Consider the following 15,857-nt stretch of genomic DNA (forward strand, 5'->3'; position numbering starts at 1 on the left):
TTGCAGAAACCACTGCACATAACAAATTTTAATTTTGAACGGGATCATTTCAAAGAATTATGAAGATGATTAATTTTTATAATCACCTATAAAATGTTCTCTTTGTATTTCTGTTTATAAGTAAATTTTGTATTGATTGATTAAGTAAAACATTTGAGTTGATATGAGGAACAGTAAAATGAAAGGTACATCTGATTCTAACCCTTATTTTAGACTTTGGTACCAGTTCCCCAGGACACAACATGGGGTGACTTTGTTTCGTATGCTGAGGTTTAGGAATGGTGGATGAAGCGTATCCCTGTATAAATAAAGCGCTCAGCAATGTGCAATGATTGTGAATTTAGTAAGATAGGATAGCCACTTCATGACCGCTTACCATTCTACATAGTGTCTGTTACAAAACACCATTCTTGTATCAATATACACTTCAGGTGTTGCTGTTAACATTTGCATATTTATTTTAACCAAAATGTTATTCATATTAAATATTTTTCTTTAAAATGAATGTATTATGTTTATAACCCACGAATGCATAATTATCATATGCCTCCTATTTCAATAGTACTGTAATATGGACTTCTTTTGTGAAGTACTTTTATTTTGTTATGCTACCAATACACATACTAAAAAGACCCTGTTGTTAGCTTTGAAATTGTATAATATCCTAATATAAATACAAAAATTAAAAAATAAGTACAATAAAAATTTTTATGTATCTGTGATTTTTTTTCCTCTGAAGTCTACCATTGTTTATTTCACTTAACAATCTACAGAAACAGTTCTTATTCATTTCCATAACTCCATCAATCATTTTGGAGAAGCCTAAGAATTAAAACATTTGAGGGTGGTGATAGTGGAGGGCTGACAGAGACCCTAAGAAGTAGGCTTTTAAATATGCATTAAATGAAGGCACATCTTCACCTGTCACCTGTTCTCTTTGGTACACCATTTGCTGTCTTTGAGTAAAAAAGAAAAGTTTCTTAAAATTATAAAAGGTGTCTAAAACTCAGGCAACAGATTCTATTCCTGTCACTGTAGTATATACCCCTAATAATATTACAGATAGTTGGAATGTTCTTTTCACATAGGAAGTGACAATCGCTACCATGCCTGGAGACTTGGAGGCCGAAAGATCCTAATGGGGTAAAATCTGCCAGGCTGGTAGTAGAGCAAGGGGTATACCTTACACATCAGGATCACATTCCCAGTAGCTTGTGGTGAAGTATAGCTCATTTTATAATCTAGGACGGATAGTAAGGAACCTGCAGCCTCACCGTGTGTGTGCATGTGTGATTGTAAGTAATAGGAAATTTTAGGTTCAAGATACTGTTGTTGGACTATTTGAAATTTTATTTCAGAAGTATGTTAATTAGAAAAGTCAGTACCAGACATCTATGTTTACATGGATTATTAGTTGGTACAGCTATCTTTACCACCAAACTGCTGCAGTAACTAACTTTAAAATCAAAATGATGACATACTGACAAAGATTGCTGCCATAGAACCTTACCAGAAAACGTCCATGGAGTTGTTACATTATCTGTTTTCTCTAATTTTAATCCTTAAGAGAGAAAAATAGAGTAAAAGAGAACTTGAAAGTTAATATTTGTAACCAGGGGTTTTAAAGTAAATTATTTTCATTGCGAATATTACAATGCATAGAAAATAATTTTTTTCGCTCCCAGAAGCATAATCCTGTTCATAACGTTATTTCTCTGATCCTCACTTTTTCTCAAGTATAAAGTAGGGATGTAAATTCATAACACTACAAGAGAATTAAATTGCAATACATTTTATAAAGGGCTAAGTGCAATGCCTGGTACCAAGCGAGTGCTTGCTAAACGGAGCTGTTGTTACACCATATGCATCTTTTCTGACCCCAGTCTTCATCTACTTTTGCCTAATTCTCTCCATTCTAGGCCCACAGGACTGGTTTTCCAAGAGCCCCAAGTTCTTTCTCACCTTAGGGCCGGTACAGCTTGAATAGCTCTTCCCCTTTGGCCAGGAAGAATCCTCCTACTCTTCCATGGCTGACATCAAATGAACTTTTCCAGGAGCCACTCATCCTATACTTTTCCTTTGGTGCTGACCCCACTGCACCCAAATGATTACTTGTGTGACTCTTGGTTAACTTGCACTCTGCTAGACGCTAAGCTCCAGGAGGACAGATGCTTCCTGTGTTGTTCAGTGTGGTGTTATACACTTAACACGGCGCCCCCCTCGTGGTAGTCACGCGGTTTATTCTTCTTGAATTAATAAATAGTATAGTGTTTATAGTGCCTGAAGTGGCGCTAAGTACTCCAGGGGGTTGTGCAAAAACAGCAGCAGTCAGGGAAGGACAAGTAAGGACGTAAAAGAATCAAAAACAGAACCTAAACCAGAAGAAAACCGTGAAGTTATCAGCTGCCAAAAGTTACAAAGAAATTAGGATAATAAGGATTGAGATTGGGACCCTGGACTTAATGAGGAAGTCATGGTGATGTTCAAAGTGGCCGACTCAGTAGGAGAAGAGTGGAAAACGAGTTGGGGTAAAAATAGAAAAGATGGCATATGGAGAAAAAGTAGATGGTAACCAGGAGTAGTAGTAGCTCAATTTTAAAGATTAAATGATGGTTGAGAGGTTAAGAGAAGTAGCAAGTGAAGAAACTGAAAATATTAGATCGGGAGTGCAGAGGTGATAAAAAAAAAAGAACGAGATCAAAGAATTGATCCACTAACCCCACCAGTGTTCACTGAGCATCCCCATATACCAGACCCATAATACAGTCGTGAGCAAATGTCTCTGTTTCCATGGATTTAAAATCAAGTCCATCTCTGGAAATATGTAAATGCAAATTGTGATGAGGAAATTTCCTGTGGAGGAAAAGAGACACTGCGGAGGTGACATTTAAGTCCAGACCTAAAACATGAGAAGGAGTCAGTCCAAGAACAGACAAGGGGAAGATCCTGGAAGGCAGAGGAAGAATGCCTGGGAAGTTTCAGATGGGAAGTAGCTTGGCTGTCCAAGAAGCGAAAGATGAGGGGGGGTGAGGTGGGGTGGAGGGATGCATGGTGGGTTTGCAGGTGTATATTTTCCCTATATGTGCAACAAGAACTTGGTAATATAAACAGGAAAAGAGTTTATGATAGCTAAGAATTATAAGGTACCTAGAAATAATTGAAAAACATATAAGACCTATATGAAAGAAATTATAAAATCTTGTTTAAGAACATGAAGAAAATCCTGAATAGAGAAAGAGGCCGTGTTTTGGATGTGAAGGTTAAATATCAAGTACTGTATAATGTTTGTTAGTAGTGCATTGTTGATCCAAATCTCATAATTTCTTGCAACCAGATAAAATGATGTCAAAGTTCATATGGAAAAATAAATATATAAAAAGAGCCTAAAACGTTTTAAAAAATAAAAATAGACTGAACTTGACTTATTACAGTATAAAAAAACAAACAACTAATACTAAACTTTCATTGGGTTATTTGTATGGAAATATGTTAATATAAATGTTTCAGACATTACATGAAATTTCTAAAAATCTTATATGTTCTGGTATAATGTTATAAGTCATAATTCTAGTCATTACTTTAAAATGTATATCTCAAATAATTAAATTTCCTTGTCAATTGCATTATTATGAACTTTCATCAAATCTTTAACCATGGTCATTTTTAAGTCTTTTGTCATTTACAGACAGTTCTGGGTGTACTCTGATGCTTTTGCAAATATGTTCCTATAAAAGAGTTTCATCTTCAAGGAATTCATGGAAAAGACTCTGACAAGTACAGGTTTCTGGTAACTGACTGTACTGCTGAACTGAATGAATAAGCATTTTCAGAACTCTAATGAAAAACTGATGAACTCATAAAAGTGCTAACAAAAGATCAAGATGAAAAAAAAATTAATTACATGGGACTGAGTGAACTGATGAGGATGATGATAATTTTTGTGACTTTCTGTTTGAATTTTGAAAAAAAATCCCACAAGGACTCAGAGGCAAAGAATATACAAATCAATTTTCACTGCAAAGTAAAGGAGCTGTTACAGTGGAGGATTACTGGACTGAATGTCAATATTATGACATAGTATGAGTGTGTTTCGTGTTTGGTAATTGCAATCATTGTTGCTTTTGTTGTGGTCATCCATTTACAATGCTTGGTGTCAGTCTATTTATCTCTTGTAAAAATAAAATACAGTGTGTGTGTGTGTGAAAAAAAAAATAACCTATGAGGGAAAAGAATCTGAAAAAAATGAATATATATGTAAAACTGAATCATTTTGCCGTACACCTGAAAATAACATTGTAAATCAACTATACTTCAATTAAAAAAAAAGCTAAATAATGAAAAAAAAAAATAGACTGAACTTGACTTATTACATATTAAAACCTACCATAAAGCTACTTAAAGCAGTATAGTATTGGCAGAGGAATGGATGAACAGTGGTGGAATGAAATATAAAGGTCAATCATAAAGTGTTGTGGGACCTTAATATATGAAAGAGAATGACATTTATGGTAATGTATGTTTTCTTAAAGGCACTAGATGAAAACAAACAGATTTCTAACTCACACTATACAGAAAAGTAAATACCAGATAAATTAATGATCTAAATTAAAACAAGGAAGGAAGGAAGGGGGAAAGAAAGGAAGAAAGATAAATTAGGAGAAATTTAGGAGAATGCATAACCATGGGAGTAGGTGACCTGTGTAATCTAGATAGGAAACTAAAAAGAAATAATAGCTGTATTTTTGACCACATAAATAATTGGCAATGGATATCATATGTTAACATATACCACAAACAAAATCAAAATACAAATGATAAACTGGGAATCACATATAGGTAAATATCCTCAGATTGATTAGTAAAATTCGTAAGTAAAAATGCAAGAAAATAGGAGAAAAAAAGAGCAAAAGATACAAAACAGACAATCCACAGTAGAATAAATTCAATTAATAGTCAATAGCAAAAGAAATAAGTACACATGAAAAGTGATGACATCGGGTGCTGGAGAAGATGCAGAAAATGCACTCTTTTCATTGCTGTTGGCAGTGGGAATTGTGATCATTTAAAGAGCATATCTGGGTAAATGGCAGAGTAGAAGGACCTTGCGCTCACCTCCTTGGACAAGCACACCAAAATCACACCTAACTGCTGAACAACCATCAATTAAAAGGACTGGAACCTACCAAAAAAGATATTCTATAACCAAAGACATAAAGAAGGAACCACAATGACACAGCGAGAGGAGCGCTGTGTCAGATACAATCAAATCCCATAACATGGGGGGGGGGGGGCAACCCACAAACTGGAGAGTAATTATATTGCAGAAGTTCTCCCACAGGAGTGAGAGCTCTAAGCCCCACAGCCTAGGGGTCTGGCATCAGGAGGAGGAGGCCTCAGAGCATTTGGCTTTGAAGGCCAGTGGGGCATGCCCGCAGGAGCTCCGCAAGGCAGGGGAAACAGAGATCCACTCTTAAAGGGCTCACACAAGAACTCGCATGCACTGGGACCAAGGGCAAAAGCAGTGACTTCATAGGAGCCTGTGCCAGACGTACCTGCTGGTCTTGGAGGGTCTCCTAGGGAGGGGGGGAGCGGCTGTGGCTCTCTCTGGGGTCATAAAAGCTGGTAGCGGACATATAAGGGAGTATTCATCTACTGAAACTCTTATGAGAGGCAGACATTTTGCCTGAGCCAAGAGCAACAAGATCTGGCCCCATCCAACAGCCTGTGGGCTCCAGGCTCTAGAACAGCCTCTGGAACAGTCTCACCCACCAGAGGTGGACACCAGAAACAAGAAAACTTGTTGAGTTTCGGATTAGCAGATGCAAACTATTATACATAGAATGGATAAAAAACAAGGTCCTAGTGTATAGCACAGGGAACTCTATTCAATATCCTGTGTTAAGCCATAATGGAAAAGAAAAAGAATGAATACATACATGATAGATGATAGATAGACAGATGTATAACTGAATCACTTTGCTGTACAGCAAAAGTAACACAATGTTGTAAATCAACTATACTTCAATTAAATCAATTATTTAAAAAACCCTTGAGACAAATGAAAACAAAATCACAACCACCCAAAATCTATGGGACGCAGCAAAAACTGTTCTAAGAGGGAAGTTTTTAGTGATACAAGCTAAGAAGAAAATCTCAAATAAATAACCTAACCTTACACCTAAGTTAACTAGAGAAAAATTAACAAACAAAACCCAAATTTAGTAGAAGGAAAGAAATCATAACTATCAGCAGAAATAAATGAAATAGAGCCTAAATAAACAAACAAAAACAAAAAAAATCAATGAAACTAAAACTGGGTTCTTTGAAACTATAAATAATATTCATAATCCTTAGCCAGACTCATCAGGAAAAAAAGGAGAGGGCCCAAATCAATAAATGTACAAATGAAAAAGAAACAGTTACAACTGACATCACGAAAATACAAAGGACCCTAAGAGATTACTAAAAGCAAATATTTGCCAATAAAATGGACAACCTAGAGAAAACAGACAAATTTTTATAAAGGCACAATCTCCCAAAACTGAAGCAGGAAGAACCAGAATATATGAACTGACAAATTACCATTCCTGAAATTGAATCCGTAATTTAAAAAGTCCCAACAAACAAAAATCTAGTGGATGACTTCACAGGGAATTTCTTCCAAACATTTAGAGAAGAGTTAACACATATCCTTCTGCAAATCTTTCAAAAAATTCCAGAAGAAAGAACACTTCCTAACTCATTGTATGAGGCCATCATCACCCTGACACCAAAAGCCAGACAAATATAGCACACACAAAAAGAAAATTACAGGCCCATAGCACTGATGAGCATAGATACCAAAATCCTCAACACAGTATTACCAACAGACTCCAAGAATAGATCATACATCATGATCAAGTGGGATTTATCCCAGGAATGTAAGGATTTTTCAATATTCTCAAATCAATCAGTATGATAACACCACATGAACAAATTGAAGAATAAAAACCATATGATCAATTCATGCAGAAAAAACTTTTGACAAAATTCAATACCATGTATGATAAAAACTCTCCAGAAAATGGGCATAAAGTGAACATATCTCAACATAATAAAGGCCATATATGACAAACCTACAGCTAACATCATTCTTAATGGTGAAAAGCTGAAAGCATTTCCTCTAGGATCAGGAACAAGACAAGGATGTCCACTCTCAACACTTTTATTCAATATAGTTTTGGAAGTCCTAGCCACAGTAATCAGAGAAGAAAAGGAATCCAAATAGGAAAAGAAGTAAAACTGGCACTGTTTGCAGATGACATGATACTATACATAGAAAGTCCTAAAGATGCTACCAGAAAACTACTAGAGCTCATCAATGAATTTGGTAAAATTACATGATACAAAATTAATACAGAGAAATCTGTTGCACTTCTATACACTAACAATGAAAGATCAGAAAAAGACAATAAAGAAACAATCACATTTACCATCACGTCAAAAAGAAAAGAATACTTAGGAATAAACCTTCCTAAGGAGACAAAAGACCTGTACTCCAAAAACTATAAGATGCTGATGAATGAGATCGAAGACAACACAAACAGACTGAAAGATATACAATATTCTTGGATTGGCAGAATCAATATTATTGAAATGACTATACCACCCAAGGCAATTCAGATTCAATGCAATCCCTTTCAAATTACCAATGGCATTTTTCACAGATATAGAACAAATAATCTTAAAATTTGTATAGAGACAAATAGTCAAAGCAATCTTGAGAAAGAAAAACAGAGCTGGAGGAATCAGTCTCCATGACTTCAGACTATATTACACAGCACAGTCATCAAAACAATATGATACTGGCACAAAAACAGAAATATAGATGAATAGAACAGGATAGAAAGCCCAGAAATAAACCTAATCATCCATGGTCAATTAATCTATGACAAAGATGGAAAGACGATACAATGGAGGAAAGACAGTCTGTTCAACAAATGGTGCTGGGAAAACTGGACAGCTACATGTTAAAAAAAATGAAATTAAGCATTCTTTAAAAGCATATGCAAAAATAAACTCAAAATGGGTTAAAGACCTAAATGTAAGACAGGATACTATAATACTCTTAGAGGAAAACATAGGCAGAACACATTTTGACGTAAATCACAGCAAACACACTTTGACATAAATCACAGCAATATCTTTTCCAAGCCAACTCCTACAGTAATGGAAACAAAAACAAAAATAAACAAATGGGACCTAATTAAAACTATTGCACAGCAAAGGAAACCATAAACAAAACGAAAAGATGACCCACAGATTGGTAGAAAATATTAGCAAATGATGTGACCAACAAGGGATTAGTCTCCAAAATTTACAAATAGCTCATGCAGCTCAATATCCAAAAACCAAACAACCCAATCAAACAATGGGCAGAAGACCTAAATAGACATTTCTCCAAAGAAAACATACAGATGACTGAGAGGTACATGAAAAGATGCTCAATGTCACTAATTATTAGAGAAATGCAAATCAAAACTCCAATGAAATATGATCTCACACCAGTCCGAATAGCCATCATCAAAAAATGTAAAAACAATAAATGCTGGGGAGGGTGTGGAGAAAAGGGAACCCTCTTGCACAGTTGGTGGGAATGTAAATTGATACAGCCACTGTGGAGAACAGTATGGAGGTTCCTTAAAAAACTAAAAATAGAACTACCATATGATCCTGCCATCGCACTCCTGGGCACATATACGAACAAAACTCTAATTCGAAAAGATACATGCACCCCAATGTTCATAGCAGCACTATTTACAATAGCCAAGACATGGAAGCAACCTAAATGTCCATCAACAGATGAATGGATAAAGAAATACAATGGAATATTACTCAGCCATAAAAAAGAATGAAATAATGCCATTTGCATCATCATGGATGGACTTAGAGATTGTCATACTAAGTGAAGTATGTCAGAGAAAGACGAATATATATCACTTAAAATCTAAGAAAAAATGATACAAATGAACTTATTTACAAAACAGAAACAGACTCACAGACTTAGAGAATGAACTAATGGTTACAAGGGGGGAAGGGTCAGGGCGAGGGATAGATTGGGAGTTTGGGAATGACATGTACACACTACTATATTTAAAATAGATAACCAGTAAGGACCTACCATGTAACACAGGGAACTCTGCTCGATATTCTGTAATAACCTAAATGGGAAAAAAATTGAACCAGAATAGATACATGTATATGTATAACTGAATCACTTTGCTGTACACCTGAAACTAACACAACATTGTAAATCATCTATGCTCCAATATAAAACAAAAATTTAAAAAGAAGACAATCACACACACAAAAAAGAAAATTACTGGCCCATATCACAAGGAGAAGAACAAATACCATATAATATCACTTATATGTGCAATGTAAAATATGACGCAAATGAACTTGTATGAAACAGAAACAGACGCACAAACATAGAGAAGAGACTAGTGTTTGCCAAGGGAGAAGGGGAGCAACAGAGGGATGGCTTGGGAGTTTGGGTTTAGCAGATGCAAACTATTATACATAAAATGGATAAAGAACAAGGTCCTACTGTATAGCACAGGGAACTCTATTCAATATCCTGTGACAAACCATAATGTAAACGAAAATGAAAAAGAATGGATAGATGGACAGATAGATAGATAGACGTATAACTGAATCACTTTTCCCTACAACAGAAAGTAACATTGTAAATCAACTATATGTCAATTAAATCAATTTACAAAAAACATAGAGACAAACGACGACTCAAAACGTATCAGACACAGCAAAAGCAGTTCAAAGAGGGAAGTTTTACACAATACGAGCTAAAAAGAAGAAAAATCTCAAATACATAACCTAACTTTACACTGAATGTAACTAGAGAAAGATAAATAAACAAAACCCAAAGTTAGTAGAAGGAAAGAAATCATAAAGATCAGAGCAGAAATAAACGAAATAGAGCCTAAAAAAAACCAGAAAAAAAAATCAGTGAAACTAAAAGCTGGTTCTTTGAAAACATAAACAAAATTGATAAACCTTAGCCAGACTCATTATCAAAAAAAGGGAGAGAGCCCAAATCAATAAATGTAGAAATGAAGTTACAACTGACATCACAGAGATACAAAGAACCCTAAGAGACTACAATGAGCAACTATTTGCCAATAAAATGGACAATCCACAGCAAATGAACACATTTTTACAGAGGTACAATCTCCCAGAACTGAACCAGGAAGAAGTGGAATATATGAACCGACCAATTACCACTCCTGAAATTGAATCAGTAATTTAAAAAGACCCAACAAACAAAACCCCAGGACCAGATGGCTTCACAGGGAATTTCTACCAGACATTTAGAAAAGAGTTAACACCTATCCTTCTGCAAATCTTCCAAAAATTTGCAGAGGAAGGAGCACTTCTTTTTTTTTTTTCTTTTTTAACATCTTTATTGGAGTATAATTGCTTTACAATGGTGTGTTAGTTTCTGCTTTATAACAAAGTGAATCAGTTATACATATACATATGTTCCCATATGTCTTCCCTCTTGCATATCCCTCCCTCCCACCCTCCCTATCCCACCCCTCTAGGTGGTCACAAAGCATCGAGCTGATCTCCCTGTGCTATGCGGCTGCTTCCCACTAGCTATCTATTTTACGTTTGGTAGTGTATAAATGTCCATGCCACTCTCTCACTTTGTCACAGCTTACCCTTCCCCCTCCCCATATCCTCAGGTTCATCCTCTAGTAGGTCTGTGTCTTTATTCCTGTCTTGCCCCTAGGTTCTTCATGACCTTATTTTTTTTTCTTAGATTCCATATATATGTGTTAGCATACGGTATTTGTTTTTCTCTTTCTGACTTACTTCACTCTGTATGACAGACTCTAGGTCCATCCACCTCACTACAAACAACTCAATTTCGTTTCTTTTTATGGCTGAGTAATATTCCATTGTATATATGTGCCACATCTTCTTTATCCATTCATCTGTTGATGGACACTTAGGTTGCTGCCATGTCCTGGCTATTGTAAATAGAGTTGCAATGAACATTTTGGTACATGACTCTTTTTGAATTATGGTTTTCTCAGGGTATATGCCCAGTAGTGGGATTGCTGGGTCGTATGGTAGTTCTATTTTTAGTTTTTTAAGGAACCTCCATACTGTTCTCCATAGTGGCTGTATCAATTTACATTCCCACCAACAGTGCAAGAGTGTTCCCTTTTCTCCACACCCTCTCCAGCATTTATTCTTTCTAGATTTTTTGATGATGGCCATTCTGACCGGTATGAGATGATATCTCATTGTAGTTTTGATTTGCATTTCTCTAATGATTAATGATGTTGAGCATCCTTTCATGTGTTTGTTGGCAATCTGTATATCTTCTTTGGAGAAATGTCTATTTAGGTCTTCTGCCCATTTTTGGATTGGGTTGTTTGTTTTTTTGATATTGAGCTGCATGAGCTGCTTGTAAATTTTGGAGATTAATCCTTTGTCAGTTGCTTCATTTGCAAATATTTTCTCCCATTCTGAGGGTTGTCTTTTGGTCTTGTTTATGGTTTCGTTGCTGTGCAAAAGCTTTTAAGTTTCATTAGGTCCCATTTGTTTATTTTTGGTTTTATTTCCATTTCTCTAGGAGGTGGGTCAAAAAGGATCTTGCTGTGATTTATGTCATAGAGTGTTCTGCCTATGTTTTCCTCTAACAGTTTGATAGTGTCTGGCCTTACATTTAGGTCTTTAATTCATTTTGAGTTTATTTTTGTGTATGGTGTTAGGGAGTGTTGTAATTTCATTCTTTTACATGCACCTGTCCAGTTTTCCCAGCACCACTTATTGAAGAGGCTGTCTTTTCTCCACTGTATATTTTTGCCCCCTTTATCAAAGATAAGGTGACCATAGGTGCGTGGGTTTATCTCTGGGCTTTCTATCCTGTTCCATTGATCTATATTTCTGTTTTTGTGCCAGTACCATAGTGTCTTGATTACTGTAGCTTTGTAGTATAATCTGAAGTCAGGGAGCTTGATTCCTCCAGCTCCCTTTTTCGTTCTCAAGATTGCTTTGGCTATTCAGGGTCTTTTGTGTTTCCATACAAATTGTGAAATTTTTTGTTCTAGTTCTGTGAAAAATGCCAGTGGTAGTTTGATAGGGATTGCATTGAATCTGTAGATTGCTTTGGGTAGTAGAGTCATTTTCACAATGTTGATTCTTCCATTCCAAGAACATGGTATATCTCTCCATCTATTTGTATCATCTTTAATTTCTTTCATCAGTGTCTTATAATTTTCTGCATACAGGTCTTTTGTCTCCTTAGGTAGGTTTATTCCTAGATATTTTATTCTTTTTGTTGCAATGGTAAATGGGAGTGTTTTCTTAATTTCACTTTCAGATTTGTCATCATTCGTGTATAGGAATGCCAGAGATTTCTGTGCATTAATTTTGTATCCTGCTACTTTACCAAATTCATTGATTAGCTCTAGTAGTTTTCTGGTAGCATCTTTAGGATTCTCTATGTATAGTATCATGTCATCTGCAAACAGTGACAGCTTTACTTCTTTTCCAATTTGGATTCCTTTTATTTCTTTTTCTTCTCTGATTGCTGTGGCTAAAACTTCCAAAACTATGTTGAATAATAGTGGTGAGAGTGGGCAACCTTGTCTCGTTCCTGATCTTAGTGGAAATGGTTTCAGTTTTTCACCATTGAGGACGATGTTGGCTGTGGGTTTGTCATATATGGCCTTTATTATGTTGAGGAAGGTTCCCTCTATGCCTACTTTCTGCAGGGTTTTTATCATAAATGGGTGTTGAATTTTGTCAAAAGCTTTCTCTGCATCGATTGAGATGATCATATGGTTTTTCTCCTTCAATTTGTTAATATGGTGTATCACATTGATTGATCTGCATATATTGAAGAATCCTTGCATTCCTGGAATAAACTCCACTTGATCATGGTGTATGATCCTTTTAATGTGCTGTTGGATTCTGTTTGCGAGTATTTTGTTGAGGATTTTTGCATCTATGTTCATCAGTGATATTGGCCTATAGTTTTCTTTCTTTGTGACATCTTTGTCTGGTTTTGGTATCAGGGTGATGGTGGCCTCGTAGAATGAGTTTGGCAGTGTTCCTCCCTCTGCTGTATTTTGGAAGAGTTTGAGAAGGATAAGTGTTAGCTCTTCTCTAAATATTTGACAGAATTCGCCTATGAAGCCATCTGGTCCTAGGCTTTTGTTTGTTGGAAGATTTTTAATCACAGTTTCAATTTCAGTGCTTGTGATTAGTCTGTTCATAGTTTCTATTTCTTCCTGGTTCAGTGTCGGCAGGTTGTGCAATTCTAAGAATTTGTCCATTTCTTCCAGGTTGTCCATTTTATTGGCATAGGGTTGTTTGTAGTAATCTCTCATGATCCTTTGTATTTCTGCAGTGTCAGTTGTTACTTCTCCTTTTTCATTTCTAATTCTATTGATTTGAGTCTTCTCCCTTTTTTGCTGATGAGTCTGGCTAATGGTTTATCAATTTTGTTTATCTTCTCAAAGAACCAGCTTTTAGTTTTATTGATCTTTGCTATTGTTTCCTTCATTTCTTTTTCATTTATTTCTGATGTGATCTTTATGATTTCTTTCCTTCTGCTAGCTTTGGGGTTTTTTTGTTCTTCTTTCTCTAATTGCTTTAGGTGTAAGGTTAGGTTGTTTATTTGAGATGTTTCCTGTTTCTTAAGGTAGGATTGTATTGCTATAAACTTCCCTCTTAGAAATGCTTTTACTGCATCCCATAGGTTTTGGGTCGTTGTATCGCCATTGACATTTGTTTCTAGGTATTTCTTGATTTCTTCAGTGATCACTTGGTTATTAAGTAGTGTATTATTTAGCCTCCATGTGTTTGTATTTTTTACAGATCTTTTCCTGTAATTGATATCTAGTCTCATAGCGTTGTGGTCGGAAAAGATACTTGATACAATTTCAATTTTCTTAAATTTACCAAGGCTTGATTTTTGACCCAAGATATGATCTATCCTGGAGAATGTTCCATGAGCACGTGAGAAGAATGTGTATTCTGTTGTTTTTGGATGGAATGTCCTATAAATATCAATTAAGTCCATCTTGTTTAATGTATCATTTAAAGCTTGTGTTTCTTTATTTTCATTTTGGATGATCTGTCCATTGGTGAAAGTGTGGTGTTAAAGTCTCCTACTATGATTGTGTGACTGTTGATTTCCCCTTTTATGGCTGTTAGTATTTGCCTTATGTATTGAGGTGCTCCTATGTTGGGTGCATAGATATTTACAATTGTTATATCTTCTTCTTGGATTGATCCCTTGATCATTATGTAGTGTTCTTCTTTGTCTCTTGTAATAGTCTTTATTTTAAAGCCTATTTTGTCTCGTATGAGAATTGCTACTCCAGCTTTCTTTTGATTTCCATTTGCATGGAATATCTTTTTCCATCCCCTCACTTTCAGTCTGTATGTGTCCCTAGGTCTGAAGTGGTTCTCTTGTAGACAGCATATATACGGGTCTTGTTTTTGTGTCCATTCAGTGAGTCTGTGTCTTTTGGTGGGAGCATTTAATCCATTTACATTTAAGGTAATTATCAATATGTATGTTCCTATTCCCATTTTCTTAATTGTTTTGGGTTTGTTATTGTAGGTCTTTTCCTTCTCTTGTGTTTCCTGCCTAGAGAAGTTCCTTTAGCATTTGTTGTAAAGCTGGTTTGGTGGTGCTGAACTCTCTCAGCTTTTGCTTGTCTGTAAAGGTTTTAATTTCTCCATCAAATCTGAATGAGACCCTTGCTGGGTAAAGTAATCTTGGTTGTAGGTTTTTCTCCTTCATCACTCTAAATATGTCCTGCCACTCCCTTTTGGCTTGCAGAGTTTCTGCTGAAAGATCAGCTGTTAATTTTATGGGGATTCCCTTGTGTGTTATTTTTTGTTTTTCCCTTGCTGATTTTAATATTTTTTCTTTGTATTTAATTTTTGATAGTTTGATTAATATGTGTCTTGACATGTTTCTCCTTGGATTTATCCTGTATGGGACTCTCTGTGCTTCCTGGACTTGATTAACTATTTCCTTTCCTATATTAGGGAAGTTTTCAACTATAATCTCTTCAAATATTTTCTCAGTCCCTTTCTTTTTCTCTTCTTCTTCTGGGACCCCTATAATTTGAATGTTGGTGCGTTTAATGTTGTCCCAGAGGTCTCTGAGGCTGTCCTCAGTTCTTTTCATTCTTTTTTCTTTATTCTGCTCTGTGGTAGTTATTTCCCCTATTTTATCTTCCAGGTCACTTATCCTTTCTTCTGCCTCAGTTATTCTGCTATTGATTCCTTCTAGAGAATTTTTAATTTCATTTATTGTGTTGTTCATCATTGTTTGTTTGCTCTTTAGTTCTTCTAGGTCCTTGTTCAACGTTTCTTGTATTTTCTCCATTCTATTTCCAAGATTTTGGATATCTTTACTATCATTATTCTGAACTCTTTTTCAGGTAGACTGCCTATTTCTTCTTCATTTATTAGGTCTGGTGGGTTTTTACCTTGCTCCTTCATCTGCTGTGTGTTTTTCTGTCTTCTCATTTTGCTTAACTTACTGTGTTTGGGGTCTCCTTTTCACAGGCTGCAGGTTCATAGTTCCCATTGTTTTTCGTGTCTGTTCCCAGTGGCTAAGGTTGGTTCAGTGGGTTGTGTAGGCTTCCTGGTGGAGGGGACTAGTGCCTGTGTTCTGGTGGATGAGGCTGGATCTTGTCTTTCTGGTGGGCAGGTCCACGTCTGGTGGTGTGTTTTGGGGTGTCTGTGGCCTTGTTATGATTTTAGGCAGGTTCTCTGCTAATGGGTGGGGTTGTGTTCCTGTCTTGCTAGTTGTT

At 35.9% G+C, this 15,857-nt stretch overlaps 1 protein-coding gene across 1 annotated transcript in view; it reads left to right on the forward strand.

Annotated features, from left to right (window-relative positions):
- NEK7 (NIMA related kinase 7) overlaps positions 1 to 666 on the forward strand; it is a 340,627-nt gene extending 339,961 nt beyond the window's left edge. Inside the window, exon 11 of the mRNA XM_059943046.1 lies at positions 7 to 666. The gene's annotated coding sequence lies outside the window, so the exon portion shown is untranslated. The remainder of the gene's footprint in view (positions 1 to 6) is intronic.
- Positions 667 to 15,857: the final 15,191 nt, after the last annotated feature.

The sequence above is a fragment of the Balaenoptera ricei genome, chromosome 1 (genome assembly GCF_028023285.1).
Source record: "Balaenoptera ricei isolate mBalRic1 chromosome 1, mBalRic1.hap2, whole genome shotgun sequence".
NCBI classification, from domain to species: Eukaryota; Metazoa; Chordata; class Mammalia; order Artiodactyla; family Balaenopteridae; genus Balaenoptera; species Balaenoptera ricei.